We start from the raw sequence: 27,761 nt of genomic DNA on the forward strand, positions 1-27,761 counted from the left end.
CCTCTTCATCTAGGTCTACATGCTCTACTTCAAGACATCAAATGTCTTCATCTTCTAGATCTAAAGACCTTTGTAGAGAACAAGCACTTGAGCCTATGCCAAAATTTCATGATGTACCTATCTTTGATGAAGATAATGATGAAGACATGAACGCATGCTATTCACTTGAGAAACAACAAGAAGATCCTAGACATATTTTTGAGAGGACTTTTACTCCCTTGGAACATTCTTATGATGACATTTTGCAAACACTTCTTGAAACTAAGCTCATCATGTTGCCTAAGTCTAGCTCCTATGGAAATCCTTTCTTAGATGCTTATTGTGCTTATCATCAATCTAATGACCATGCTACTTTTGATTGTATAGAGCTGAAACATAAAATCCAAGATCTCATTGATGATGAGATTGTTGATCTTGGAACCTCTAGTGACTCATGTGGTGAAGATACTTCTCTTGAGCAAGATTACATTAATGAACCTATGTCTAGTAGCGGCTCTATTACATCTTCCACTTCTTCCAACACTCGTACATGTCCCAACACTTCAAATCTTTCCAACATGCCTCTATCAAATAAAGAACCTAATGCTTTCCACATTGACTACATGTATCCTAAAGGGCTACCTCTAAAAGAAACTCAAGCTAACCTTCACTTGGCTGCAAACCTTTTCCATGCTACTAATCCTAAACATCCTCAACCTACATGCACTACTATGTCTAATCCAAGCACTACTCCATTCACTCTTCATTCTCCCTTGTCCTTAGAAGTGGCTCCATGTCAAGAGGACTCTCAAAAAGAAAAAGCTATAAATCTCAAGAAAGATCAAGATCAAGCACCCTTTCATCTCTTTCAAGATTTTTCCCCTCCATATCCTATAACTTGTCCACCTCCTAAGTATGATGAAGATACCACTTCCATTATCTCCCTTGAGCTTACTAAAAATTATGAGAAAAGTTCTCTTCATATGCTATCCAAAGCTACTTGTCAAGATCAAAGTGTCCCCTCATGTTCTACTTCTCCACATCCACTTCAAAATTGTGCTCAAGCTTCAAGTGCTTGTATTAAAAATGTTGTTCCTATCAAAGGTACTCATGAGTCTATTGATGGCTTTGACCATGTTGCTCACTCTAAAGATGTTGATATCCCTTCCCACTATCCCTTTGCATCTTCTAAATCTATCCTTGGTCCTTATCCATCTAAGCTAAAGCCTTCAAACCTTCCATCCATATTAGGGCCTTATGTTCCTACATCTCCTACATTCACTCCTAGCTCATTCCCTAGCTCTCCCATCATACCTCAAGATCAACAAAGACACCCATCCTTGATGACTTTTCACCCATCTATACATCTAAACCAGTCATATCAGCCTTATTCATCCACAAATCCCAAGTCCTTTGGAAGTGAGAATAAACATAAGAATCCATTGAAAAAGAAAGATCACTATGTCCCATCTAATCGACATGTGAATGCTAAGAAGGAGAAAGAACAAAAGAGGCTGCAAAGGTCCACTATTAAAAAAGCTAAATCAAAGAAAATATGGGTTCCTAAACCCATTATTGAAGAAATGTATTTTGAAGTATCCAAAGGAAAATCTAAAGCTATATGGATTCCCAAGTCTCTTTTAAAAGACTTGAATATTGAAAATACTTCAAAGTTGACATTCAAGCTCCCAAAGGCTTCCATTCCATCTTCTTCCGAAACTCTTTCTAAAAATATTCCAAAGCCTTCCACTCCACTTTTTTCCAAGTCTCTTCTACCACGTCATAGATCTAAACCTCAAGCTATTTCATCCATAATTCCTCCATTGTTCCAATACCCTTCAAGGTGTGTGTCAATGTTGACCTTGTCCAATATTTCAGCTACCCTCATGAAATCCTCTAAAGCTTACACTTACTTTCTATACATGAACTCTTACCCTCCATATACTCTTCCTACTACCATTTCTCTTTCATCACCCTATCAACATCTTTGAGCATACCTTTCTATGGTCTTGGCTTATCATGACTTATCTTTTCTATAGGAGCACTATCTACATTCAAAAAGCTTGAGCTCTTTCTAAAAATTCAAAAAATTCAAAAAAAATAAAAACAAAAAAAAAGAAAAAAGAAAAAAAAAATTGAAAATGTGCCTTGGTGAAAACCACTTCTTGTGGCACCTTGGTAGCAAAAGTAAAGAGAAATAAATGCATCGTATGGTGAAAACTACTTCTTGTGGCACCTTGGATAAGTACCATGATGAAAACTTGGCAAACAGGCATCATGCGTAATTCTTCCATCATCCATCTATCCCCTCTTCTCTCTTTGATCTTGACAATGTTGAGCTATCTTTGCATATTGGCTATCTTATCCACAAGATTTTCTATTGTGCTTTATCATTCACTCATAGCCTCTATCTTGAGCTTTATTTTTATTGCTCTATCCCATTACTATCTTATCTAGTTGACCCCTTGGTCTTGATCATAATAAATGAAACATGGTTCTCATAGGTCTTTTGACATGGCTACTCTTTTGGACTACACACTTCATGCTATCTCACTTGTTGGCTTCATTGCTTATCCTACATGCTATCTTTCTCATTACTTCCAATGCTTATCCAAAACATGCTTCATATGACTATTTCACCTCTTTCCCTAGCTTGGGTACTCTTGAGGAGTCAATCTTTGAGGATCACTTTCACTTGCTTCATACTCCTTTTTCATCCATCTTTGCTTATCCACTGGCTTGTTGCTCCATCATATCCTATACCTTGCTAGACATTGGGAGAAAATGATGTGATCTTGCTTGAGAACTAGTGATATCTAAAACCTTTTAAAAAATCTAGAAAAATTATATATGATGCTGAAAAAATCCTAAAAATCAGAAAATGTCCTGAAAAAATGATCATCTTAGTGAAAACCTAGCAATAGGCACTTTGATGTATCACCAAAACAAATCAAAAACTTTAAAAATACAAAAAAAATTGAAAAAAGTCCTAAAAAAATCTGTCAAAGTGGTGAAAACCTGGAAACGGGCGCTACTTGAAACCCTTGCACCTATGTCTATCAATCTCAATCATCCTCTTCGCTACACATTTCCTAGCTTGGAATTGTTTCTTGTCCTCATCTTGGGGGCACAACTGCTTAGCCTATTGAGGTATTCTTGTGCATTAGGGTTTCTTTGACAACTCACAAAATAGTGTTTCTCAACACTTCCCCCACCTTGACATCAAGTGTTTTTCAACACTTTTTAGATAGTTTACCTACGGTCTCCGATGTCATGATATTTCTCACTATCAAAATCAAGTCTTGAAGAAATGGCCAAGTGACTTACACACACGCACTTTAACACTTAAACGACTGAGCTATGCTGATCTTTATCTACTTTGTGTGCTATCTATGATGATTTCTTTGCCATTTGTTCCCTCCCTAATAGTCTTTCGAGGATGTCATTCACTAGAAGACTGGGGGCATGGGACATATTTTCTTGATTTCTGCTTGTGGGTATACTTTTGTTTTTCTATAGTGTTGTAAGCATTTATGCTAGTCCTATTCAACACGTTGACTTACAAATGTATCATCCTTGACTATTTTGCAAAACCGCACTCAGGGTTTATCCTGGTGCTTATGCCTTGATACAGGTGTAATCTTGCTAAATTAAACTTAGGGAATCTAATCATGTAGTTATCTTGACTTACATGTCTCTGATGCTTAGATTGGATTTCCACATACCTATCTGATAGCGATCATATTCATATCCTCATAGTTATACTAGTGATGGTTGTATGATCTCATGATGTCCCTAATAAATGCTCAATGATGAAATTAAGAGTCTAAATGTTATGCGCTTCTTGCTGGTAAACCACTTTGCATATTAGCTTGCATTTTAGGTTCATTTTCTAGCTTAGTCTTGCATTCTTGCATATGGGGAGAGCTCTCTCTTCATCTTTTCATGGACATATCGGCTAACTCCTTTATATATTTCTTTACTTTCTTCTTGTTCATGTCTTTTCACCTTCTTAATCTTTCGCTTCATCTCTTTTCTATATTGTCATCACATTATATAAAGTTTTGACCTCTTAAATAATTTTGACGTCCTAGATTCATTTTCGGGATCGAAATTCAAATTCGAGTTCATCTTGATGGTCAAAATTGTCTTTTAAAATTTTACCTTCTTCTAAGAAGTTAGCTAACCGTTTGAGGTCTAATCTTTGAATCATCGCTGGGGCATCTTCATTTCTTCATATCTTCATCATTTCTATACTTCATATCTCCTTCTATTGACCTTTTCACATCTAAATCACCTTTCTGCTCATTTTGACCTAATTTTTATGCTATATCCTTCAAGGTCAACTCTAGTCAAACTGGGGTATTTTATCAGTTTCTTATAGTCATTCTTGGGTTCTAATCATATATCTGTCATCTTGGACATTGCTATATTCTAATTTTCTCATGTCTAGCTAGTTTCTGCATCCTCTTACCTCATTTCAATTTCGATCCCGAGGGGGCAGAAATACTCTATCACTGCTTAGGAGCATTTGTTTGATCTTCTCACTTGCTCTCACTCTATCCTCTTTTCTAAGTGTTAGCATTCTTCTTGAATTCTGACATCATCTTTTCCTAGTGTTCAGTACTACCACTATCAGGCTGTACATTTAGGACTTGCTATCTTTTTCTACATTTCATTCTTCAAAATCAGATATCTATATCTATCACCGCCTACTTGGCTTTCTATTTTCTTTGACATAATGTGTTCCCAGATTGATCACACATTAGTCAAAGAGGGGCAAATGTAATCACCTAAAAATGGTCATCTAGACTATTAGCCCCCTTTTCGACATTTTGGCTAAATTAATTTAATCACTTACCTAAGCCAAATTGCTAATAATCAATTTATTTGATTATAACCTATAGTTTGACTATGCTATCCTAAGTTCATTATTTGATTAAAAGAACATGTCCCCTTTTAATTAAATAAAAGACCCCATTCTTCTAACCCACTTAAAGTGCAGACATAAAGTCCTTTTTCTATTTTGCAATTAAAAGAAAAGGCTTTGTGACTTTTGTCTTATATGACAAGTCAACTTATATTCTATTGGTTGACTTGTGTGTGCACATGGATCACTCCTATTTTCAAATTCAACCGTTGATCATCCACCATCTTCATCTTGATCTCCACCGTTCATACATCTTTAAAAGGGAGAGAGCTTTCCCCCTCAAAGAATCCATCTTTTGAACATTGTTATGCTGCAGGTTTTCTAACAGGTTTCTTTGGAGCTTTGTGGAGAACTTCTATTTCTTGTCTACATTCTCTCATACCATAGCATCTTAGCTTAGCTTTTATTTTTACATGTAGCTTAATCTCACATAGCTTAATAATGGTATTGTAACACTCTCATACATGCTTTAGCATAGCTGCACTTTTCATATTCATTCTAGTTTAATCTTTAGTTGCATTGCATTCTTGAGGAACTCCTTGGAACATTTGCATTCTTGCATCTTGTCTTTGGAACCTCCCATTGCATGGTTTACTAGCAAGAAGAGTATCTCTAAGGCTCATCTGAGAGCCTTCTTATTCTTGAAATATACTCTCTTGCACTCCATGGATAGGGAGCTCTAAGCCAGCATCGAAGCATTCCGAACTCATGGAACCGTTTGGATAGAAGGGTTTAGAGTGTGACACTTTCGAGTGTACAATATGTACTTGATCCTTCTTGATCAAATGTCTCTTTGTTGTTCACTATTTCCTTCCTATGTTCTCCTTTAACTAATTCTACAATATATCTCATATCATAATACTTTGGTCACCATGGATGTCCTATTTGTACATGCAAACTCTCCTTTCACTCATAGAACATTTAGGGTTTTGTCCTCCTTAAGAAGACCTAGGTGACTTAGGGTTAGGTATGAATCAACAACTGTGATTCATCCATATTGTAGCTTAAACCTTCCCTTTACCTAACTAGATGCATGCAACACATAGAGATTTTCATATAAGATTCATCATTATCAACAAAAGATCGTAAATCAATCCTTAAGTTGGCCCAAAAATGCTTTACATAGTAGTTTGTGCCAATACAAATAACTATGTGAAAACTATGTTACTTGACATCTAAAGTAGCTAGTGCTCGGCACTAACTATGACTTAAATATTGTCACTCAGCATTTAAATGACTCAGCATGCACTACTTTCTGAACTCCTACATCACTCGGCACATACTATCTACTCAGTACTTGAGTGACTCGGCACATGAGTGACTTGGCACTCACTGTTTACTTGGCATGCTCTAACTTATATGTTGTGTTCAGCATATGTTACTTTTTTGGCATGAACTATGTAAATGACTTTATTGTATAGACACTCATTGGTCAAAACCAATCTAAGATTAACAATCTCCCCCTTTGACATGAGTGTCAAAAACAATTGGTCATACATTAATAATCTCATTCCTATGAGCATAACATAGATATTTGTTTGGCTTCTACACAAAATTTCAAAATATCAAAATTTTGCAACATTAGTTATACCTCAAAATTTCATAACTCCCCCTAAGTTGTTGATTTGGTTCTATATTGTACTCTATATCAAAATCTTTATCCTGTTGAGTAGATTTGCATCATCTAATACTCTTTCTCTATTTCTTACTTTCCCTTGGGTATAGATATCTCTTGTCTTTATTTCTTACTCCCCCATTTGCTCTCCCCATTTCTTTTACTCCCCCTTTTTGACACTAATGTCAATGGGTTATACACTTATAGTGTATTTGTCCATAGAAGATTTATGAACCTCAAGTAAATTCTTAAGAGCTGCATCCCAATTATCACAAGCTACTTCCAAAGACTTAATTTGGATGGCCGGCTCGGTAGCAAGGTGTACTAAGTCATCTAATGTAGAAAGATTGGGATCTTTCTTCATAAGTGTTTTTGCATGGCTTAGCTCCTTATGTAAAATCTCTATGTGAGGAGTCAAAGTGGACTAGATGTTGATCAGTTTAACTCAAATGTTGGCTTCATCTACTTGTAATGATGCTAACTAACTCTAGGATTGCAAGAGGGTCCTAAAATGTTTCTCACTTTGAGTTGGAGACTTGGGCAATAGAGCACCAAATGACTGCATTTGACTCTCCAAACTTAGGATGTGATTCTTTATTTCTTGTGTGAAGAGTGTAGGATTACACAGTTTGGTGTATAAAGAGAAAATGTTCTCTAGTACCTTCTTCACACTCTCTATCTTCATTGGTAGCTCAACTTGTGTTAGTGCAATACTAATGGATATCTTCTCATTTACCTTGTTTTGAAACTTCCTTTCAAACCATTCTAATAATTTAACATTAGTATCCAAGTCTGTGTCACTAACTCTTTCCACTATATTGGTTAGTTGTTCAATTATGGGCTTTGTTTCATCTAGACTAGGTAGACTAAATGCATCTAAGAAAATTTGTTTGATACCAATCAAAGCTTTCTTCTGCCTATACTCCCTACTGAGCAGTTCTTGATGTTTCTTCTTTTCTAGGGCCTCTTGTAGTATACCGATCTTCTCAATTGTGATTGATGCATAATCAAATTTAGGCAATATAATCTCTTCATCTAGGTGAATTTTTTAAATAAGTAATTATCTCTTCTACCTTAGATGAGCTAGGACTCAGCATTAAATAGTGCAATGGTGTAGCATCTATGCTTGGCCTCTGAAGAGCTTGACTGGAAGGAGTACTAGATTTTGATAATGTCACCAGTGCTTGAATTATTAGTAGCTCCTTTGGCTTGGGTGTCAAACTAGTCTCTTCAAAAATTTCCTTTTCTACCTTTGTGGTTTCAATTGTACCTTGATTTTGTGTTGAAGGTGCAGGTGTATCTACCTGACCTATTTGGCCTTGAGTCCCATCATAACTAATGTTTCAACCTTGTCTATTCCAACTATCTCAACCTTATCTTTTTTAGCTTCTTTTACATTTTCTGAGACTGGAGTGTCTTGCATCAATATATTGAGAGTGAATCTTGTTGTCTCCTTCCTTTGATAAAAAAACTATGGGTTGTGAAGGTCGTACACTTGTGACTTGAAGAGTGATTACAGGTGTTTCTTTTGTTTTCACCTCCTCCCCTACAGTTATAGATTCTATCTTTTTTATTTCATCCACACTTACCAATACAAGTTTTTCACATAATTTAGCCTGGAGAGTGGACTGGACAAGTATCCTTTTCAAATCTTCCTTTGTAAGGTGATTAATGTTCTAAGTAGTAGTATCGAAAACATCATTTACTTTGGCAGTTTCAGTGTTTACACTTTTCACGCATAGAGGGTTGGCACTTGGCATTTGTGTATCATGTACATTCTATTATGGCTATTGCTCTTCCCCATATGGTGCCTAAGCATTAATATTCATATTAGTGCCTCCCTCAACTATGCCTTGTTCATTGTCATCTTCTTCATCATCTCCTACCTCAATAGGTACTCGGTTAGCTTCTTTGGCTATTAACAGTCCATATGTAATTTTCCACATTTGTTTGGACTTTTGTACAACATTCTCTATGTTATTTTTTAATATGCTAAATGCCCTATACTTTGGAAAAAATATTACAACATATTTCTTAATGGCTTTAGACGTTTCTACCTTGCTAAGTTCTGGCATAACTTGAGCAAGGGTTGTCTCTCTAATTTTCTTCTCAATGTCCAAATAGTAGTGTCATTTCTACTCAACTCTATCATATAAGCTTTTAGGAATGCATTTGGCAAGTTCTAGAAGTGTCTTTTTAAATATAGCCATCATGGTATATACTACCTCTTCTGCTTGGTTCTTCTCAATCTTTCCAAGATTATCACACTCAATGTGAGAGAAACTTGATAAATTAGCATTATTTCTAATCTTCTCACATAAATTTTCTAAGTCTAAGGAGGGACTATGACTCACCAGTTGGAATTGGCTATTGTCATTAGATTCAGTCTTCTCCTCATCAAATCTAGCCTAAGCAACATACTTCCTTCTTGGTCACTTTAGAGCTCCACCTTCCTACGCTTTAGGCTTGGCTACTTCTTTAGCCTTCTGTGCAATGACTCTTGTACTAGCCCTTATGGTTGGTGATGTATTTTTGGGCTGATTAGATTTTGCAACCTTCTTTGGTTTTGTCACTACTTGAGTCTTTTCCTTTCTTTTCTTCTTTTCAATAGTTATAGGTGCTTTCTTGGCACCTTTTGTAGTTTCTACTTCCTCCTCATGTCGATCTTCTCTCTACCTTTGTGTTAGTGCCAATGGTGCTTGTGCCCATGTCTCCTCTTCTTCTTCATCATCTTCCTCTTCTTCTTCTTCCTCGACTCCTTCACCAAAATTTTCTTTGAATTTCTTCACTAAATTGTTTTTCTTTTTAATCACAGAAGTAGTTTTCAATTCCATAGTGATATTTTGATTTGGCCAAGTCATAATTACTAAATGCTTTGTCTTCCTTGTCCACTTCTTTTGCAAGTAATGTTGTGATTGCTGCAGAGGCCTCACATTGATCTCATATCCTAATGGCCTTAACCATCTCACCCTAGGAATTACTGCTTGTACATAAGTGAAATCGATGTCAACTAGGAAGAAAACATCATCAAAATGTTCCTCCACTAGTGAGACTGGTATCCTTAATCTATTCTTCATAGATTGCTTAAAAGCTTCAAAATAACTAGTCATTAATGACTCAAAGTTATCACCTAATTGCTCAATAAATTTTCCTATCTATATTGCAATTGATCTATTCACCTTCCATGCAACCTTACTACATAGAAGGAAATATATACTAGAATAGATCCAAATTTACACTGTGCACTCTTGGTTTTCCTTATAGCTCCTAAATTCTCAATCAATTGTTGTAACTACAACTTGACAAGATCATAAGTATGATCCTTCTTTACAACTTTGTAGCTCATATACACTACAATGCAAGGTACACTATTTGAACTACTAGACTGATAAAAATTTTGTGCTATTACCCTCACTACAAAAGCTATTAGAGGATATGTAATAGTATCAATGATCATTCCCCTTTTATTCCATACAGCCCCTGTATTCTTTTCAATAACTTCCTTTGATTCACTTCTCACAGTCTTTAGCCGATCTAGGGTTAGATACCTTGTTACCCTATGAGCAATCTTCTTTGTGATTTTTACTAACCCATTTTCTAACCATACTAATCTATCATGAATTCTACTGAAAACAATCTTAATCCACTCTTTTTTAAAGATGATGGGGAAATCTAGGCACGAGTTAACCCTTTCTTCTCCGCAATCTTGAATTCTTCCTTCAAAGCTCTATTTTTGCATAGCTTCCCATATAATTCTCTTATTTCCATGTCTCCTATGCTTCTAATCTTACATGTGTAACAATTCCTAACATCTTGAATCATCAAGACTTGTAGTATTATCATAGACAATACACTGGAGGAATCCTCCCTATAAGCTATATCTAGAATTGCCTTGAAAATAGGTTGTTTGATTTCATTGCTAATTAAGTGAACATTCAAAACCTCTTTCCATAAACACCTTTTACTTTCAAAGAACTAAATGTTATTATATATATCTAGGGTTTGCGAATTTTGAAACTATGTAGCTCAACACATGGTAAATACCTTATAAATTGTGTTGGAATGGTGTCGAACAGCCATTTAAATCTCCTGCAAATGCTCAAATCAAATTATCCATATTTCCTTTAGATCTTCATGGACTTATTCAATTTCAAATTATGTTAAATGAACAAGAAATTGATCAAATAGCTCTTAAAATGTTGCATTTAATGCTAAGAGATTACATAGTTGTAAGCTCAACATCAATTGAATTTCTGGCTCACTCGACATTCACATGTCTTTCCATAAGCTCAGAAACCACTACAAGCTTGCCCATAACTAACAAATTTTCTAGCTCAACATCCACTAACATTTCACTCAGCAACCATATAAAACTTTTCATGCTTGGCAGTAACATGAAAAACTGACAAAACTTAAAGATTTATCCTTGATTTCTAACACCACTTTGCATCCTTATTCATGCATATTTAATCTTTTCAAAACTAAATCCTTGGAATTGATGTATTTTATATCTTTTAAATACCAGTCCCTCATACCTCTTGTTTACTTAATTTGATGAGGTGTGATCACCTAACCCATTGGATGAAGTGCTCCCATCTACACGGATGTACTACAATCCTTCTTTCTCTTCCATGTCTTGTTCATCTCATCTCTGACATTTTCAATATTTTCCTTGCCTTTTCATTTGTTGAACTCACAACTTGGTGCTTTTGACTTTGTTGGATAATGTATGTTGATGTGACCAATCTTCAAATAGCAAAAACATGTAGTTTGACTTAACCACCTTTTGTAATCACTTCTAAAATGTATTCTAATATAATTCTCAAGGACATGTCCATACTCTTGACAGTAATGACAACTATACATTGTATTATAATCCTAGTTATAAGAGTTATCATTATTCTTTACCTTTGTTTGCTTGTTCGATGACCAATTTGATTTTGATCTGCACTCAAAAGCTTTATGCCCATACTTCTGACAGTTATAACAGTATCCTTCAAATCTTTGAGTGTGATGGTCTTGGTTCTACATTCATGTGTCTGATGACCTTGTTTGTTGCACTTGTGTTAATGACCCATGTCATTCTAATTTACAATCTTTCTCCTACAAACATTAGTGATATGTCATATCTTATCACAATTATGACAAGTAGATTTGGAATTCTTACTTTGTCACTCCTTTCTTTAGCACTTTTGGGTGATTCTCCTTCTTTAGTACTAATGAATCTTAGTCCAGATGTATCATTGTTAGATCTAGGGGATCCCATCAATTGTTCAAAGTACTTGATGGCTTCACTAGGTTTATTGAAACCTTCAACAAACTCCTTTTTCCCTTTTCAGATCATTGCTCAACTGTTCATTCTGCAGCTTCAATGTTGTGATCTCAATATCCTTTGCATTCAGTTCATGACTTACAATCATTATTTGACCCAAAGTTTCCAATTGCATGTTAAGAATCCTAGTTACCTCTAATGATCTCTTTTCCAGTCTGTTGGTCAAAACTCTTTTGTCATCTTCAATCATGACTTTGTCTTCCATAGATTTGTTTTTTTGCTTGGTTACTTCACATAGTAATATGGCTTGTGATTATTTCTCTATCTTAAGATTTCTAATCTCTTCAGTTAAGGTTCTATTCTTTTCCATTAGATCTATAGTTGCTACATCAAATTCATTAGAGTTTCCATCTGCAAATAGTTTAGTACTATCCATCTCTTAGTATTGTGTGTCATTCTCTTCAATATAAATTTCCTTCCTTCTTCTCAATGATTTCTTTAGATCTTCTCTTACTTCATTCAACTGATGTAGAATGAGTTTTATTTCAATATCCTAGTTCTCAATAACTTTTCCCAACTTGTAGACTTTCATTTTCAAGATCTTTCCTCAAAGCTTCAAAGATTTACATTCAGAGAACTTAGCTCTGATACCAATTGTTGGAATTACAATAGGAAAGGTAAAATCTAAGAGGGGGGGGGGTCATGTTAGGGGTGAATCAGTACTTTAAACTTTAACCCATACAAATATTCACCATACATCCATCTCATAATTCATTAAGTAAACTAAAATACCATGTAAATCATATACATCTAAAGTATGTGAACAAGTGAGTATTCACACATATGTATAACACAAGATATGATTACCCAAAAACCCTCCAATGAGAAGGTAAAAATGGGGTGGGGATGACACCCAAAAATATTCACTACTACAATAACAAAGTGTATCTAATGAAAGTTTCAATGTTTGATCATGAAACATGATCTACCCAATGAAAGGTTTGCCCTATTAAAAGCTTATAAAGATTGTTAGGTCTTACCTTGTTAAAGGATTTCAACACCCTGTTCGAAATGTGTCTAATTAAAGGACTTCAACTCACAATTAAGTAAGCACCTTATTAGAGGATTTCAATACAACCTATTAGGACTACTCTATTAAGAGATTTGACTGATTCACCTATTGGAATGTCTCAACAATGATCCTGTAATTAGCACTCTATTGCTTGATGTTAGATCACCTCTATACTAATGTGTACTTGATCCTTCTTGATCAAATGTCTCTTTGTTATTCACTATTTCCTTCCTCTATTCTCCTTTAACTAATGTTGTGATATATCTCAGATCATAATACCTTGGTCAGCATGAATGTCCTATTTACGCATGAAAACTCTCCTTTTCACTTATTGAACATTTAAGGTTTTGTCCTCCTTAAGAAAACCTAGGTGACTTAGGGTTAGGTATGAATCAATGAATTTGATTCATCCATATTGTTGCTTAAACCTTCCCTTTACCTAATGAGATACATGCAACACATAGGAATTTTCATATAAGATTTGTCCTTATCAACAAAAAATTGTAAATCAATCCTTAAGTCAGACCAAAAATGGTTTACATAGTAGTTTGTGCCAATACAAACAACTATGTCAAAACTATGTTACTTGGCATCTAAAGTCCCTAGTGCTTGGCACTAACTATGACTTCAATACTATCACTTGGCATTTGAATGACTCAACATGCACTACTTGCTTAGCTCTTGAATCACTCAACACATACTATCTACTCAGCACTTGAGTGACTCGACACTCACTATTTACTCAGCATGCTCTAATTTATATGTTGTGCTCGACATATGTTACTTATTCAGCATGAACTATGTAAATGACTTAAGTGTATAGACACTCATTGGTCAAAACCAATCTAAGATTAACACACAGTTAGTTGTAAAGACTTAGTCCTACAACTGAAGAAGTGACCATTGAATTAGTTTGCAGATAAAGATGGAAACAACCAAGCAAACATTAAGCCAAAAGGGATGTTCTTAATTCAGAGAAAATATAGGAAAATTAGTGGATGTTAAATTTATTCTTCTTATTTTTCATTGATTTTCTTGTTCCTTAATCTATGAATGTTTATGCTCCATCTTCCTATGATATAATAATGTAGATCCACCTATTTCTTTGTTATAATTAGTTAGTAGTCAAATTCTCTTATAAACAAATAATTTCTCTCCTGAGGAGAAAAGCTAGAAGAGACTAAGGGTTTTTTATGTAACAACAATATATTGTTTTCAGTTTAGTTATCTATGCATTTAATTAGAAATGCTTCTATTATATGAATAAAATGATGAAAATTTGAAGATAAAGAAATCGTAACTGAGTTATGGACTAACTCACTCAAGGGGGGGCCACTAGGTGAGTAGTCCCTAGTTAGTGTTAGGTTAATTTTTTAACATTTAGTACAATTCTGGAATTGGTCTATACTATAACCACTGAAAATCATTTCTTGTGATTGTTCTTATAGCCAAAGAAAGAAGAGTAATACCTATCTAATTCGGCCTAAACTTTTTCATAGCTAGTTGCATGAGTTCATCTTTTTATTTCATTCTAAAAAGCATTTGGGTTAAGTTACTTCCAAACATTTTTATTGCAAACAAATAATAGACTCACTTTCAAGTATTTACTTCTTGTACCTTAGAGTTTTTTAGGGGGGAAATGGGATCAATAAATTTTAAAATGTAAACTAGATGAGATGAATTCATTAGTTAAATAATTTCACCCTAAGTCATTCAATATAAGAGAAAGAGGGACTTCCAAACATAACTCTCAATATAATTTAAGTTAGATTAGAAAAATCCAAAGGATGAAGGGATATCGATATTAAACCAAAATTGTACTAAGGATGCACACAAGCAAGACCTCTTTCATGCAATGTCCATTAACTTAAAATGTGCAATGCGAGTGTAAATTGAACCAAATGATTAAATCAAAAGCATGAAATAGATCTAGGATCAATATGCATGTAATCAATCCATTTAAAGCATGAAAATATACATGTGATATGAGATGAAGTAGAAGGAAGAAAACTAACCGCAAAATATGCAAGGGAAAGTGTCTTTCTTCTTTAAAAATTGTAGATGTGCAACTACTACATAAAATCTTACTGCAAATCTATGGTCAAGATAGAAAACCCTAAAAATATCAAACCTCTAGGTATAGGTCAATTTGGTTGATGTTGATTAACATATTTATAGGATGATGAACATGATCTTGAAGCATAAAAAGTGAAGTTAACCCAATTTTTTCTTGAAGCCCTTGATTGATAATTTCTAGATCCAAGTTTACAATTTTGGTAACTTTTTTGGACACACAAGAAAAATCACTTTTATTTTTTGGATGAGGGATAACATTGGTCAAGACCTAGATTAAGGAATCAATCTTAAAATTAAAAAAATATAATATTGAAAATGGAAATGCTAGCAAGTAGTAGAACTGAATCTAACGGTGAGGAATGGCATTACCTTTGTAGATGAAATTGAATTTAGTATGTGATCAAACATGACAATGTAATAGCCTTGACTCAAAGAAACCAAAATGAAACCATAAAAGTCAAGACCCCATAAATAAAAATGTTTGTGATGTACCTTGATGAAGAATCTGGAATGAATAGATGGATGGTCTCCTCCTCAAAATAAAAACTCCACTACTACCTCGAAGGAAGAAGATTGATGAAAGAGGGAAATGCCAGATCTTAAATAAATGCTTGAGGAATGTTGGCTTGATGTCTCATGTATGTGTGTATGATTTCTCTTGATTTATTGTGTGATTATTATGAATGAAAATGAATTTCCCAAGCTTCCTTATATACTAATTTTTGGAATAAAAAAAACAAATCATGTCAATTGCGAATAAGAATAAATTAATTTAAACACCATAGACACTTTGGGTTCAAGAAACTAAATCTCTCTAAGTATATATTGACCATGTCAACCTATACCTAAAGTTTTCCCAAGGAAAGGAGACCCTAAGGTCTTGAAGAAAGAATGAAAAATTCAATAAATATAAAAAATGTAGGAAAATATGACCAAAAAGGTGATACACCTAAAGGGCCATGCTTAGAAATGAGAGATGATCTAGAAATTTGAGCAAGATTGAAAAAAGGAAAAGAGACAAAAAGTACAATAAGGAGGTATAAATGGCCTCAAAATGAAATGCTTCCATTTTAAGATGGTACATTTATCCCCTCTTTAATGGGAGCATGAGGAAAATCAAACTCTCAGTAAAGGAAGAATAAGAATAGATGAAGAGATAGGTTATGTTGAGATGGAATATTACCAAGTTCAAGGACATAAGCCCCCCAAAACTTAGGATCCTAATTCCATTCCCATTCTTAAGAGAAGAAAAACAATAATAAAATAAAAAAGACTCAAAAGGGATTAGTACTAAAACACAAATCAACTAGTGAAGGAAATGGATCACCCACTAATAACTTGTTTGAAAGGCTATTAAAAAAATAACATAAGATCACATAGGAAAGGAAAGAGCATCACAAATGATAGTATACCTCATAATTCTATCTTAATAGCATGAGAGATAGGGAGAGAGATTATCTTTCCCAGTAAGGTTTGTGTGCCTTATTGTGAATAACAAAAAGAAAAAGAAAAAAAGTGGGATCAAATGGTCAAGCACATTTTTTGTGCCTGATAGTCAATCATGTGCACTCATCAGAGGCTTTTGCATACATGTGTATGTATGTGTGTGTACACCCATGGATCAATTCCTTAGTACCAGTATAATTTGTAAATATTTTTATGCTCTTTATGGATGAACAAGGATCTATTGTCTATAAAGATATGTGTGTGTAGATGTGTTTCCCTAGGATGGAGAAGTCTCACTTATACCATTAGAGATTGAAATGTTGCAATGTAAATGTAAATGTGCACAAAAAGTAAACTATAGTATAAGGAGGGTGTGCATAAGCCCCTATCCTTGTGATGACTATGTAGCTATATACATCATATGGAATAGAATAAAGGATAACTAATTCTATAAATAAGGACATATACTTTAAGCAATAATGTACACTACAAACTTAGCAAAGAGTATTGGCTCTTGTATGCTAAGAAAATAGATAATTATGAAAAGATATGCCACTTATGAGAAGAGACCCAGCTTGAAAGGAGGAAATATTGTTAGCAATATGTATACCTTCAAAAGAAGTTCTTGAACAAATATAACATCTTCAATACAAAAAAGAACAAGAATGCACCTATTTATCCCCTTATGTCAAAGTACAGGGATCCTTGGATGAAGGATTGGAAAATTTCAAGCACATAGTAAAGGTAAATGTTTGTAATGAACATAATTTTGTAAATTAGGGAGAGATGATGATCAAAGACATGCACCTCTTGTATATAAGAGAGAACCGTGATCAAGACACAATTACTTATAGGAAAATAATGTCCTGTGATTAAAAAAAAAAAAATCACTGTACTAAGGAAATTTTATCCTTAGAGAAAGAGAGATTGAATGTACAAACAACCTTTCCCCCTAAGTAAAGAGGCAAGAGTCCATAAATGAGAAATAAGAATAATGAGAAGACCGTGGAATATTTTTTTTTTTTAAATTGTAAGATATAAAGATGAATTGTAAGAAATAACCATAATCTTGTCTTGCAAAAATTAAAACACCCTAATCAAACAAGATGTATCATAGAATAATGCAACACCAAAGAGAGAATGAAAAATGCATCATTAGATAGATAAAAATTCAAACACCATTAGGTGTAAGATATATGCTAGAAAATATGTCACATATGAAGTAAATTATAGATGTTATACATGACTATTATATGACAAACACTCAAATCCAATACATGAAAAGAATTGTTAGACAACGATAATTACATCTTGCATGAAACAAAACATTACATACCCAAAGATAAGATATATCATAGGTTAATTCAAATGTATAGAGAAATGAAAGAAGAAGAGCAAAGGATACCATGTTATGCCTTACTTATTTATCACAAGAGGAACAAAAAAGAGATAAAGAATCCTCAAAGGAGAGAAGAGAAGAAAAGTTAACCCCTCTCGGATAGATCCGCTATCACATATATGGTACAAAAATGTAACACAAAAAATCAATGTGAAATAGAGAATACATCTGCAAGGAATATAAATGCATAATAGGAGAAAGGGAGAGAAGAATAACATATTAAACACCCTAAAGCATTTCTCCTAGATACCAAATATACACTTCCTAGTGAACATAGCATACTAGAAAGGATATTAAGGTATAGATGAACATTTGACAAAGAGAAAAATAGATCCAAAGAAAAGATGATCATTTCCCCCTAATTAAGAGGAATGAGGAGATGAACCTATTGTGTCACTCTTAAACATTTTACATATAATAATAGAGAGTAGCCCCAATAGGGATTAGAAATGCTAAGCAAAATTTTGAAGAAGAAATAAAACAGCTTGAATATCATAAATCTTACCATTTTCAACTTTATAATGAACATATAAAGAAATTTCAAAACAATCAAAAAGTAAATGTTCATTATTATAGAAAAAACAATATCAAAGTATATTAATAGCATTCTTTTCATAAGGTTGATATCTTATTTTAGATGCAATCAAAAGGTGACAATAAAATCTCAATGATAAATCTTCTTGAGTACCATGAGGAGGTAAAGATGGACTTGGAAGAAAAAGAAGACAAAGATGGGGTTGTGGAGGAGGGAAGGCAGTAAGAACATTGTGAGAGGGAACAAAGCCAATGCCTTTCATATGTTGGTGCATAAGAGGATAACCGAGAATATTAATATTGTGTTCATTAATACCAAGTCATAGGCCCTTGTAACCTTGTGTATTGATAATATTATAGCTCGTAGTATAAGTAGTTTGAAGGGTAGATGGATAAAATTGTTTGTCTTGAGGTATGTGAACATATTTAGTGTAAGGATAAATGGAATAAATATTTTTGTGTGTAGGAGAGTGAGGGATATGTGTGTAAGGTGGTGGAGAAGATAGATCATCTAAGAATTATCTCACATTCGGGTTATGAATCATACTTTGAAGGTGTTGTAAGGTTGTAGAGGTGTGAGGGGATTGGTCACTATTAGGTGGAATAGTATTAGGCATGATATTAGGAGCATCATTAACAAAATCTCTAATACCATCTAAAATATGTATAAGGAATCCGCATGAAAGTCTAAAGATGATTTTGAAATATGCCTTATTAGGAAACCTTGTATTTGTTAACCTTATAATATAATGTGCAAGAAAAGCATGTAAATATTTGACCATTATAAATGAAATAAACTTACATAAACATGATAAAGAGCTTCAAGAAAAAAAAGTTACCATATAAATGATTACGCAGCATGCTATTTTTTAGAATTACATTGTTGCAAAATAAAAGTTAGATGTACATGGAAGATATAAAGCAATCTAACTTTGAAGAGAAATGACATCAATGAATTTAACAATGTAAACTAGATGAGATGAATTCAATAGTTGAACATTTTCACCCTAAGTCATTCAGTATAAGAGAAAGAGGGGCTTCCAAACATAACTCTCAATATAACATAAGTTATATTAGAAAAACCCAAATAGGATAAAGGGATACCAATAATATGTAACGCCCCGCCAAGGGATCCAAAAGAATTAACCTAAAGTTTCACTAAGTTTGCTAAACATTTTTTTTTTTTTTTAAAGTAAGAAAGTATGACATACACATCAAACAAATAGTAGCGGAAGCAATAACATGTAATCATCGACAAACATACATTGCAAGTTACATTTCTTAAAGATCCCAAGACGTTGAGTCACGTTTAAATTTAATTAATTCTAAGTCTAACAACTAACACATACATATAAAAGAATAATCAGAAACCCCAATGTCCATAATATACATTTGTTCTGAATGCTCCTTGGCCAATTAATTCGGAATGCTCATTCATCCACTGTACATGTCACAGGGTATGAAAGGCTTAAAAGAATATACATATGTAAAGATCAAGATACAACATCCTCAAATCCATGATACAAAGTACAGTAAAAATATATGAAACTATTCACCATACATGATACATCCATACATCCATAATGATAAAACATCTATCATAAAATCTAACCATCCATCATACTAATCCAAGAACATAGTGTAGGTAAATGCCAATCACGAAATCTCCAACCACGGTGACCACGGAACGGATCTCAATGGTAAGAGTAAAAGCACTACCACCCGACCGCGTGGAACCTAAATGGCCCACTCCCACCGCGCTGAGGAGATAGTCTCAAGTCCCAAATAGGATAACAAAACCTATAAACATAAATACTCTCTAAGTCCAGGAAATCCTAAAAGTATGCTAACTCAAGGGTTCCTAAAAAGATCGACATCTAAATCCCAGAGGTACCACAAGACACGTAGGAAACCTAATATGCAAGCAGGAAACTGTCATCGCAAAAGTCATGTAGAAGTTACCCGAGCAATCCCTTAGGAATCTCGGGTCCCTACTGATCCTGCGGCCACTAGTATCCTCTCGTACTGACGAGGCATACTATGGTATGCAAGGTCGTAACCAAGCGTCCTCTCTACCCCATCCTAGTCTGTACTAGCACTCATGGCATGGGAGAGAACATACAATTATCTTGTTAGGTTCATTTTCTCTCATTTAGTGTAAATGTTTTCACTTATTAAAAACGACTTACAATGGGTTTCTCAAGGCAGCTACTTAGGGCTCCGACCCCCATTGCAAGCCACTTCCCGACTCTACACATAGATAACCTACCCTAACTCATAAATCAAAGAATCATAATAAAACCATCTCAGTCCTATGCGAGCAACTGAAAATATCATAAAAAGATAATCCACAAAATATATCAGTTCTTCATGAGCAACAGATAACATCAAATAGTAATCAAGTAATCACGACAGTTCTCTATCAGCAACTGGAGGCATCAATGATAAGTCACAAAATCCATTGGTTCTCTAATGAGCAACCAGAAAGTAATACAAGTATAACTGATCGAGACTCATAAATGGTTAAGTTAGGTATTCTCAAATACATACATCTCAGCTTCACACAAGGAACTGGAAAGCAATCACAAACAGTAAACACAATCATGTCATAGAGCACTTCATCACATTACCATGGTCAGGTTAAGAAAGATCGAGACCAAATCATCAAGACATCACATTCACAAACCCCGAGCCTCTGGTAACAACCTGAACTGGTCAACACTAAACCAACCCCAAAACATTCAAAGTACAAAGTCAACATCAAAGTCTCAGAGATTGGATCTGAAAGTATATTATTTAAATTAAGGTAAGGTTTGTGTTTTAGTTCAATGTCGAATTCAAGTAACAAAGTTTTCACAACTACCCTTTTTCGAATAACCCAGTTCTATAATAATTTACATTAAATCAGTATCCAATTTTATAATTTAGTCAAATAACATTCCTTATTAATTAACTTAATTAAACTAATTTTAATTAAATTAATTAATATTTATTAGATCTAATTAATTATTTTAATCCAACCAATAATTGTTAATTTATTAATATTTAAACAAAATTATTAATAAATTACAATTTACAACTATAACAATGCAATTAATATTTATTTATTAAATATTAAAAAAATTTAATATATTATAAAAATTAAATATATTATAATTTTTATTATTTAAAATTTTTAATTAAATAAAATTCATTTTTTTAATAATTAAAAAAAAATATATAAAAAAAAAATTTTTAAAAATCGAATTCCCAACGTTTATAGCCCGTCGGCTTTGGCCGCAGGCCTGCGGTCGCAGGGCCTGCGGCGGCAGGTACTCTGTACCTGCCGTCGCAGTACCTGCGACGCAGGTACTGTCGGCCTGCGCCGACAGTGGGGGCGGGTACGGGGTAATTCCCTCCCCCCCACTTTATTAAATTTAAATATATTTTTTTTTTTTGAATTAAATTTATTCTAATACAAATAAAATTAGTTTTTTTTTTTTTAATTTTAAAAATTAATTTTGTTTAATTAATTTTTTTTTTTTTAATAAAAACAATTTTTTCCAAAGGGGTAAATATGTAAAATATAAATATATATATATATATATATTTTTATATATATATTTATATATATATATTTATTTATTTTTTTATTTTCTTATATTTTTTTTATCCAGAACTTTTCAATTCATTAAAACAAAACCCTTATTAAATTAGATCTTTAATTTCTAAATCAAGAAAACAATGGTTCTAATTAATTCATCCAGTCTCCATGGATACAAAAATTATTGACGAATAATTAATAACTTCACAAGATTTGAAAGCTTAAAACTTTTATCACAGAGAATTCAGATCTACAAACCCCAGACACGAAGAAGACAGGAAGGGATAATTGCATATTTAATGGATAAAAAACACAAGACCCTACCTGATCCTGATGCTATTATGCAACCTCCAGAAAACTGTATGCGAATTCGCTCCTCTCAATAACCTTCCCCTTCAAGACTTTCTTCGTATCAGCCTTCTGAAATTTGCTTCCAAAAATTGTCTTCCTCCAAAAATTCTCGTCCAAATTCGTATATCAAAAAATGAACCCCCAAAGTTGTGATAAGCAAATTCTCCTCAATTCCGGGGCACTAATTGTGCGTTTACCCGAGAAGACTCTTTGCACAACTCAGTTAACTCCAAATTAACTTTTATTATCTTTTCTAATTCTTTTGCATTCAACTTTCATGCACAATAAGTTGAATGATTAAATAACTTTATTTAAAATCTCACTTGACTTCAATTCTTAATTAATTTATTACTTTAAATCTTATGTGCACTTTTAAGAAATTAAAATAACATTATTAATTTTTATAATTTACTCTTTTAATTTAATTCTTATATTTAACTCATGATTAGATCATGCGATCTAGAATTCTTAATAAATTTATATCTTTCAACTTTTTTAATTTATTTTAGAACTTAATTGATAACATATTTAATTAATTTAAATAACAATAATATTTAGTATTTATTTAAAAATGAACTCCAAATATATTATTATTAAATTAAATAAATATTATCCTGTTCTAAATATATCTTAAACTTTAATTTCCATATTTTAATTCTTTTATTTAATTATTTAATTAATTAATTAAATATAAAGATATCATAATAATTCCTTATTAAATTAAATCATTAATTAGTCTTTTTAATTAGACTTAATTAATAGAAAATACACCAAGGACTCATAAAGCAACATACGAAAACCCATCATAGAAAAATACATACCAAATCAAACAGAAGGGTTATAATCACCAAATTACATCATTTGATGCATTCGGAGGGTACTTAACTCAGATACTTGTCCTAATTATCAATTAGGACAATTGGCTAAAGGGTTTAGGATTTGGACTTAAGAGTTTATCTCCCCTCTCTTACCATTGAGACAGTGCAATAGGGTACGCTCATCCTGACAATTCAGGGAAGTCGATACCCGGTACCTGCAACCTGCATAAAATCCACGCATGTACAAACACAATATTCTAAGCTAAACAGGCAATGGCAGGAAGTGGTGCATCGTGTAGATCCCGACTAGCAGGTGACTACGACTCCCTTCCTTAACCATATCAGAAACACCATACATAAATAAAACAACACGCACACCATACACATGCAGTATGGGGTAAGTATCCATAAGAGGCACATGAAATAATAAGCCATCTAACTAATCATCATCGATAACTAAAACCATTGAATAATCATCATACATGCACGAAATATAGAGTACCAAGTAATCTCATCATATAATAAACTGAGTGTAAACATCCTCTGATAATCTCTAAAATAATGATACTACTCATCAAACATAAATTGGCCTAAAAGAGTTTGGCAATCATATCATAAATGTAGCTCGAAAAATGTAAACTAGGGGCAGGCACTACATCCACCCCCCCTAGACTTAGGCTTACTCCTGGAAGCCTATAAACAAATAGGGATATAAATCCCGTAATCTAGATGCATCCTCCCATGTCTCTGAAGAGTCATCAGTAGGGTCCCATTGGACCCTTACCTGCTCTATGGTTCGACCCCTGAGGGTCAACTCCCGCTGCTCCAGAATACGTATTGGCTCCAAAGCCAGCTGCCCGTCCTCTACCTGTAATGCATTCCAATCAAGAATATGTACAACATCAGGAATATACTGTCTAAGTACTGAAACATGGAAAACATCGTGAATGCGAGCAAGGCTGGGCGGTAAAGCAAGACGATAGGCAACTGGACCAATCCTCTCAAGAATATCGAATGGTCCCACAAAGCGAGGTGCTAGCTTCGAGCCCTTTCCATAACGGATCGGACTCTTCCGCGGACGCACTCTCAAGAAAACCTTCTCTCCCACAGCAAACTGCTTATCTGACCTATGAGCATCAGCATACTTCTTCTGCCTATCCTAAGCTGTTGTCAAGTGCTCTCGGATACGCACCACCTGTTGCTCCATGTCACGAAGCATCTCTGGGCCCAACAGGATGCGATCCTCAAGGCTATCCCAACTCAAAGGTGTACGACAAGGGCGTCCATATAAGGCTTGGAAAGGTGCCATGCCAATAGAACTGTGATACCCGTTGTTGTAAGCAAACTCCACTAGGTAGAGATAGTCCTCCCAATGGGTCTGCCTATCCATCACTTACATCCTCAACATATCCTCGAGAACCTGATTCACTCTCTCTGTCTGCCCATCTGTCTCTGGGTGATATGCTGAACTGAAGTTCAACTGCGCTCCAAGATCATGCTGTAGTGATGTCCAAAATGCGGAAGTGAAAACATGATCCCTATCCGAAATGATCTTCCGGGGAATACCATGTAGTCTCACAATGTCACGCATGAAGACATTAGCCACTGAAGCTACAGTGTAGGAAGACCTGATTGGTGCAAAATGTGCCACCTTGGTCAACCGATCAACGGTGACCATGATAGCATCATGACGACGAAGAGTCATAGGTAATCCTACTATGAAATCCATAGAGATGATGTCCCACTTCCATGAAGGAACGAGATTCGGTTGCAAAAGTCCTGCCGGATGTTGGTGTTCTGCCTTGACTCTTTGACACTCAAGACATCTAGCCACAAAATCAGCAATGTCGCGCTTCATCCCGGACCAATAGAATAAACGTCGCAAATCTGCATGCATCTTCTTGACACCTGGATGTGCCGAGTAAGGTGCACGATGGGCCTCTGATAGGATCAATATGCGAAGCTCATCCAGTAGCGGCACATAGATCCTTCCTGAAAGTCTCAAAAGGCCATCTAACTCTAGGACATAGCCTGAAAACTTACCCTCCAAGGATCTCCCTGAATTGATCTCACTGCACACCTCCAGATACCATGAATCAGTGGGGAGTGCCTGAAGTATCTGACATCTCAAATCGACACTAAGAGTCATAGATGATATCACATGTTTCCTGCGACTCAAAGCATCAGCTACGACATTCTCCTTCCCCTGGATATACTTCACCTCAAAGTCATACTCGCACAAAAACTCCATCCAACGCCTTTGCCTAGCATTCAGATTAGGCTGCGTGAATATGTACTGAAGACTACGATGATCGCTATGTAGTTCAAATCTGTGTCCCAACAAGAAATGTCTCCATCTCACTAAGGCATGAACTACTGCTGCTAACTCAAGGTCATGTGTAGGATAATTCAACTCATGATCCTTGATTTTGCGTGACTCATATGCAATCACTCGACCATTCTGCATTAGAACTGCTCCAATACCCTCGAGGGAAGCATCTGTACACACCATGAACTCACCTTCTGGATCAGGTACAGCTAAGATCGGTGCACTGGTCAGAAGCTCTTTGAGTTTCTGAAATGCTTCTACACACTTTTCTGTCCAAAGAAACTTCTTTCCTTTCCTCTGAAGGGAGGTAATAGGGTGTGCTATTCTGGAGAAGTTTTGAACAAATCTGCGATAATACCCAGCTAGACCCATGAAACTACGAATCTCCGACACAGTAGTGGGTGTAGGCCAATCTACTATTGCCTGGATCTTCGCAGGGTCTACAGAGATACCTTTGCCTGAAATAACGTGTCCCAAATACTGTATCTCTGATTGAAAGAAATCACACTTTGCCGCATTGGCATAAAGTTGATTATCTCTCAAGCACTGCAAAACTAAACTCAAATGTTCCTCATGTTCCTTTTGGGACTTAGAATATATCAGAATATCATCGAGGAACACAAGAACAAATCTATCAAGATAGGAACGGAACACCCCATTCATTAAGCACATGAAAACTGATGGAGCGTTTGTCAGCCCAAAGGGTACCACTGTGAACTCATAATGCCCGTAGCGAGTTCGGAAGGCGGTCTTATGAATATCAGCCTCCTTGATGCGAAGTTGATGGTATCCTGACTTAAGATCAATCTTAGAGAACACTGTAGCTCCCTTGATCTGATCAAATAAATCATCAATCCTTGGTAAAGGATACCTGTTCTTTATTGTCACCTTATTCAGTTGTCTGTAATCGATGCAAAGGTGCAAAGAACCATCCTTCTTCTTCACAAAGAGCACTGGAGCTCCCCATGGTGATACACTAGGTCGAATACTACCCTTGGCCAAAAGTTCCTCTAACTGCAAACGCAACTCACTTAGCTCCTGAGTGGTCATACGGTAAGGCGCTCTAGAGATAGGTTCCGCTCCTGGAGTGAGCTCAATGCTAAAATCAATGTCTCTCTTCGGAGGCATGCCTGGAATCTCACTCGGAAAGACATCAACATACTCCTGTAAAATAGGGTGATCTAGGGTCTTCCTCGTAGATTCTTCCTCATCAAGCTCATTTACCGAAACGGCAAATACCTGACACCCCTTACGAAAGCTTCGCTTAAGTTGCATAGCAGAGATCATCCGTAGGGATATAGGCCTCGGTATCCCCACAATCTCCACATCCTTCCCTTGGTCATCCTGACACAAAATGGTCTTCTTTCTGCAGTCAATACTAGCCCTATGAGAGCCAAGCCAATCCATACCTAAGACCACATCGTAGGAGCCAAGAGGAATAACTCGAAAATCGACTGAAGTCTCGAACCCTCCTATGCTAAGTCCACACTTATGAACTACCGAATCTGTGGAAACTTTAGCACCTGAGGCTAGTTCCACTTGCCAACCATGGTCTTGCTTAACCGACTCCAGCTTACACTTGTCAACTAGAGATGGAGAAATGAAAGAATCTGTAGCACCTGAATCAAATAATACAGAGAGAAGTGTACCTCGGATAGCTCCTGTAGTCTCAACTACTGTCCCCTGATGGTCTGCCTGACGGTGATCCACCGCTGCAAATACTCTATGAGATCCACCTGTATTTCCGACTGTAGGCTCAGATGCCGCAGGCCTGGGTCCTGAATACTGAGATGCTCGCTGTGGGCAGTATGCTGCAATATGACCAATCTGTCCACACGAATAACATCCCGTGCCTCTGCCAGATCCTCTCCCTATAGGTGGTGCATTCGACCGCTGGTGGCTACCCCTGCTAGCAAAAGACTGGTTGCTCTGTGCAGGCCGAGATTGCTGATTCTGCCTAATACGTTGAGCATTGCGATTGATCCTGGGGTTGGATCCACCGCCACCACTCTGTGCCTGAGGGTAAAATCCCTTATGCTGCTGAGGCTGCTGCTGAGAATGCTGATGAGAATGCGGCTGAGAATACTGATTCCTCCTAGGGAAGGGAGGCTTCCTGATTCCACCAGAATTGTGGTTGCCCTTAGATCCTGCTATAGTAGGCGCTCCCACAAATCCCCCTTGCCCAAAGTTGACACTCTGCTCTACCAGGATAGCTCGATGTACCGCATCCTTGAGGGTCTTAGGCTCAAATACCTTAACACCCCCAATAAAACGGTTGTTCAAGCCTCGAATGAAGTGTTGTGCCAACTGTGCTGGGTTGTCACTGAATCCCGAAAAAGGCATGAGCTCATAGAACT

At 35.4% G+C, this 27,761-nt stretch overlaps 1 long non-coding RNA gene across 1 annotated transcript; it reads right to left on the minus strand.

The window, feature by feature from the left end:
• Positions 1–23,660: 23,660 nt before the first annotated feature.
• Positions 23,661–27,328, minus strand: LOC149562191 (uncharacterized). The gene is made up of 2 exons (XR_016363487.1): positions 27,054–27,328; positions 23,661–23,943 (listed from the first exon to the last, which is right to left on the minus strand). It is a non-coding gene; the product is annotated as an uncharacterized LOC149562191 (long non-coding RNA).
• Between the last annotated feature and the right edge of the window lie 433 nt (positions 27,329–27,761).

The sequence above is a fragment of the Cupressus sempervirens genome, chromosome 4, assembly GCF_028749045.1.
Source record: "Cupressus sempervirens isolate cs-2001-9-10 chromosome 4, ASM2874904v1, whole genome shotgun sequence".
NCBI lineage: Eukaryota > Viridiplantae > Streptophyta > Pinopsida > Cupressales > Cupressaceae > Cupressus > Cupressus sempervirens.